Genomic DNA, 6000 nt, shown 5'->3' on the forward strand with positions numbered 1-6000 from the left:
GGCCTGGACCGTGCCTCCCAAAGTAGAGGCTGGGGCCTGCTGGAGGCCAGCTTGCTCCCTGCCTGAGGAGAGGGCTGGGGGACAGGCTCCCCCCGCTCCCTGCCTGGCAGCCATTTCCAGGCCGAGCCTCCTTCTTGATCCCCACAAGGGCTCTGCTGCAAGTACATTATACCCAGGGCCCGACCCTGACCCCGGCTTGGCCCATCCCTGGGGAGGTGCCACAGCCCGGCCTGGCAGACCCCTGGCTGGGACGGTAGCTGAGCTCAGGACCACGCTCCTCCAAGGGACCCTCAGCGGGGAACAGTCCCCACATCCCTCTTCACAGCTGCCTGCTCTCTGCCCAGGGGTGAGACTGACATTTGGTAGGACGAGGAAGAGAAAACCCTCCACCTGAATGAATTTTTTGGGAAGGAAACACAGTGTCTACATAGTTGAAATGATCCATGGAACCGAATTGGAATATTTCAGGTTTTTTAGCTGACTTGAAACATGTGGGCTTAAATCAGTTCACCAAAGCCACTGCCTTGCATTTCTTTACCACTACGCTGATTTCAAAGGAGAGCGGCTCAGGCCCTCATCCCCATTCCTGCAGCTGTCCTCTGGCCAGGTGCCTGAAGGACGCCATCTTCCACAATGCAGCGCAGACTTTCCTCTAAGCAAGCTGCAAGCAAAGGGTGGAAATTGGACAACTCTGAAGCCTTTGTGAAAGACGTTCGGCCGGGAAGACTACTCCATAGGCAAGATGTGGCATTAAACAGCCAAATATTCTTCCCATAAGGCAATACACTGTTATAGGAAAATGCAGTTTAATACCAGTTTAAGACTGCATTTGAAACCAGCTGCATTTAGGTGCTGAACTATGTTTTACTTTGATTGAAAGTACTTCAGCAGATGTTTCAGAATTCCCTTTTTCTCTCACTATTCACACCAAGAAAAAATACAAATGCCACTTTTTGGCTTTGATTTAGGTTGAAGATATTCAAATGTCAGAATTCATGGAGGGATCAAGAAAAAAAAAAAAAAAAAATCATCCACGTCCCTCAGCTTTTATCACAGACCGGTAGCAAGAGGGCATGACTGAGAGGTGTGCTCGGGGGCAGCAGTGCAGCAGCGGGAGGCTGTACCCCAAGGCACTCAGAAAGGAAGGGAAGGAGAAAAACAGGATCCCTGGAAGCACCTGAGAGCCATAAAGAAATGGGGTGAAACTCTAAAAGACCGAGCAAGAGGAGAGAAAGTAAGTGATGACGGGATTAAGGTTGTTCCTGTGCTACACGTACAGTGTTACTCCTTAACAGCCTTTTCAGCGGGATACTCCTCTGATTAACCTGCCGGCGAGTAGTGGGTAACTGCCGCGGACGGAAAGTAAAGATGCCTGAAAGCGGGCGAGAGTCAGGAGGGGGCGAGGGGCGGCGGAGCCGCGGGGGGGCGGCGGGGCGGCTGCTGGCGGCCGGGCTCGCCCTGCAGAGGGAGTATAACACCAGAAATGGCGGGCGGAGAGCGGCTGGCGGCGGCGGCGGCGGCCTGCTCGGCCGCGGGGGACTCCCGCGGGTACTCTACAGCGTGTAGCCTCTTAGCCGGTACTTCCATTTGTAAAGCACACGTTTTCATCTATTGAACTATTTAGAGACTTAGCCCTACTAGGTATGATCTATATGCTGTTTATGATAAAGGTTAGTTAATGGGTTTAGCTAACGTGAAGTGGTTTATGATAGTATGAAGTGAACGGGCAGGAGGGGGAAAAAAAGGCGGCCTCCTGGCACATAGCAAGGTTCAGGATGCAGACTTCCAGCTGAGGAACGTGAGCCTAAAATCTCTGCCCGCTGATGTAGTCAGTCAGTCCCACGCTCACAGGTAGCTGCGTGAAGCTTAAAGCGCGGTGACACAAGTAGAGTATACTGTTCAGCCAATCCTACAAGGAAATTTTTTAAAATTACATTTGTGGTAATTTATTATCTTAAAAATAAAGTCATACAATCACATATTAATGGCTAGGGATAGAGCCAGCAAGGGCCGTTGATACATACTTGTTCAATACTAAATTACTTGTTCTCTGGTTCTCACTTGTCTTCTTTTTTTTAGGATGGTGTGTGCAGAAGGCGTGGGCTCTTCCCAAGCGGGTGCAGTGTAGTGTTGTGAATGACAGTCTAGAGCCAAGGGAGCTGCACCTGGTGGATAGTTTAGGGAAACAATTACCAGCTCCTCAACTGCTGCCAGGGCCAAGCAGAGATTGAAGGAGCTGCAATAGCTCCCTGTGATCTCTGTCTGGCAGACACTGAATGTGTGCACACATGCACAAAGGCACGTTCAGAATTGCACCTGCACACATGTTAATTTATAGGTCCTGTGTTTAAGCCAGGGCCAGTCAGTATTGTTTCTTAGTTTTTACCACACTAGAGGTGTGGATAACAAGTGCCCCACACCCATTCGGACAACATTCATAGCTCTTAATAAGTTGATTGGACTCCTTTGCTGAATGTTAAAGTTGCCTCATGACCACTTACATATAATATGTTTGAATATCATATAGATACTGGGTCCTTTTAGATACTTCATCCAGTTTAAGTGCTGGCTGCTATCAGTGCAACATACACTGAAAATATTCTGGCTGTATCAGCTTGCTGTATTCTTGATCGCCCATATTAGATTAAATACAAGTGCTGATAAATGAGAGACTCCCTTTCTCCACCCATTTGTGAGAACATACCACACTCTTCAGACAGGCTTTTTTCAGATTTCACACATTTTACCCAGTCAGCTCTTTCCAATTATTCTGACCTTTTTGAGACATAGAGATTGAAGTTTTCCACTAGTTACTGTTAGCATTGGCTTAAACAAGTACATAATAAAACATTTAATTATCAGTGGCTTATGTGTAACGCTTTGCATGGGAAGATCCCCAAGTACTTTATAAACGTTCATTAAAGGTAACAGCAAGCAATGTGTAATAGCTAGGGAGAGCTGTTCCCATTTCGCTGAGAGACATAATTTCTTAGTCTCCATTTACTCAACAGCCTCGACAGCGAGATAATGCAGTTACACCACTCCTGCAGGATAGAAGCACGCGCTGAAGAATTTCTACTACCTCTTCCTCCACCTTTCCTTGCAATAATTTGCTCCTGTGACCCCCCTCTCCATAATAGCTCATTGGTTATTTTCTACAGAAGACAGTGACACTCCAGGTGTTTTAAAGGATTTGGCTAGATGCCACATTGAAAAAAAAAACCAAACCCCACAAAAAAAACTTGACTAAGTTTGGATTCCAGGTACCCCAACTAAAATCCATAGTGTCCACATTAAAGATCAGAAGGTTACTACAGATAGAACTAGTAAAGCAGCAGATGGTATACCTATCTCTTTGTATATACTATTCATAGAAAGAGAAAACAGCTGCTGAAGTTGTGGCTTCTTCCAGTACTTTCAGTCACTAACAGTCCAGTGAAGCTCCCCTGAAGCAGGCAGTTTTGACCACTTGGAGTCAAGTAAAGAAGTTGTTCACAGAGTGGCACTGGTCTTCACGCTAACACAAGGACATATTGAAAGCAAGTGAGGAATCTCAGCTCTCTGAGTGGAGGGCTGAAAAGGGTATAATTCAAATTACCAGTTGCATATATGAGAGAATAAATGGAAGCAAAAAGAAGGCATGCCTAGATATCTCACACAGTAACCCAGTGGTCCAGCCATACTATACAAGGTGTTGCCTTGTGGAGACTGTAAACAATATCCCCCAAACACATCAGCTTCCTGCGTATTGCCTAGGCTCACACTCATAGGCCCTACCTTCTGCAAATCTTATTAGCTCACATGCAACACAGACCTAACACAACTGTGTTAATTTGATTCTTCTATTAGCCTGGCTTCTGTTACTCATGATCCCTCTGCAACATGTTCCTTTGCGTGGCATAAAAGGGAAAGGAGCAGAAACCAACAAATAGCTAGTTGCACAACCTTGAAAAGCCTGGAGAGGGTCCTCCTGGGGAGGTAACTTAGAAGGACATTGATGTGGTGAATAACTGTGGTTTTTCTCCTTAGGAAAAGAGGGTCAGTCCATTCCTTGTAAATGTACAAAATTGTTTGAGAGAAGTATTGATTCCTGCACCAGTCTTTCCACTTTGGAACAGTCCAAACCCCTTGAATTTTGGCCAGTTTCTCAGGTCTGAAAGGATAACAAAAGCAGAAGTTTTGACAAATAGTCCAAGATACTTTATCAGATTTCTCCTGAGGGATGGAGACGAAGAAACTATATAGCTCAGTAGTGGCTAGAAAAACCATTGCACTCTTGTCTTCTGAAGTGGAGCAGGATTGAATTCTCACGTACAAGCTACAGTAATCTCAAAGCAGGTTACTTTGCTCCAAGAAGAAAAAAAGTCTTAAGATAAAGGCTTATACGTTTTTTTGGTTGACTTAACCACACTGTAGAGATTTCCATACTTTAGAGATCTATGCACAGTTCAGGGGTAAAAACTAACAGTAGCTTCAGGGACATGCATCAGAGAGGGAGAGAATGAAGAGGCCACTGCCAGCACTTACCACTGCACACACTTCTCAGAATGGTGAAAGCCTTCTGGCAACTCCTGGTCAGCTGGTCTCATTTCCAGATTGTATCTCAGCCTCAGCTGCATGTCCTGCTCGCCAAACTCCCTTCTGCTACACCAGCTGCAAAATTCCTCTTCCCTTCATAGGCAGCTATTGTCAGTCTCAAATCCATCCTCTCCAGCCCCATACTTTCATGAGCTTCAGGTGTGCTTCTCCTGTGAGAGGACTCTTTCCTACCCCAGATTACCTTTTTCTGATCTTCTTTGAATTGAAAAATCTCACTGACCCCAGTTTCCACAGAAGACCAGAAACCTCCTCTGGAAACTCCCTCTTCTATTTCCTAGAACAATATTGTCTGCACCCTTAATTTTTTTCCTCCCTTACTCTATAATATCAGAGACAAACCTTTTTCTTCTCATTTTTATATTGTCCTCTTCCACCTGGTACAGCTCACTTACCAACTGCATGTGGAAAAGGCCATCAATTACATGGTGCCCTGAGCTTCTGGGCTGCTTTACTGTTGATGCAAGTCCATTCTGACTGTTAAGTAAACTCACAGATACATCAATAGGTGCTGTGATAATTGAAGAAATACTCACATTTAGAGCCAAATCCTAGTAAGAAAAATATGCACAAAGATTGCATACATTATATATAGTATGCACATATCTATCTATCTATATATAAAATGTATGTTGTGTGGATGCAAATATATGCATATGTGTATTTGTTTGCACTTTAATATCTATATTATATGCCTAGGAGAAACACATGTAAACAATATGCAGTTTGGGGAATGAGAATAAAACCTATCAACATTTAAGATGTTAATGTTTAAAACCAGACTGCAGGTGAGTAATAAAAGAGCCACCTTCATCAGACATGTTCACAAATATAATGATAACCTAAGTCTGATTAAGCCAGATGTCAAACATGAAAGAGCAGGCAGGAAGGTTCAGGAGGCCAAGAACAAACATGAAGAAACCAGGATTTGAAATGCCATGAAGAGTGAACTATGTTGAAAATGAGACAGTTAAACCTGAGTTACACTGAATAAGCTCTAGTTTCTTACTTGAATGTTTTGTGGGTGGACCAACACAAAATATTTACTCTCTAGACTTGGCAGGCTGTTATCTTTCACCTAACGACTACTTGCTGAGGCAATTAAAAACTGTATTGACAACACTGAACAGACAAAGTCCGCAAACATTTTTTCCCCAGTAGTAGTTTTTTTTTCTCTCACCAGTCCATAATCCTGTCATAGTATTTGCAAAATGAGGAGGTGTGTGATGTGGTATGGCACAGTACTGTATTACTGAGTCCTTTTCTTAAGCTTTGTGAGAGCTAGAAAGCCATATGCCAGGTAGAGTGTAAGATAGCTGCCATGGCTTATTGCATGGCTCTGAAGAGCTCTGCCTTTGTACCACCAAGTGTGCTAAAACAAGTCTATATATCAGGCAGGACTCT

The sequence above is a fragment of the Haliaeetus leucocephalus genome, unplaced genomic scaffold (genome assembly GCF_000737465.1).
Source record: "Haliaeetus leucocephalus isolate CR32 unplaced genomic scaffold, Haliaeetus_leucocephalus-4.0 Scaffold566, whole genome shotgun sequence".
Taxonomy (NCBI): Eukaryota; Metazoa; Chordata; class Aves; order Accipitriformes; family Accipitridae; genus Haliaeetus; species Haliaeetus leucocephalus.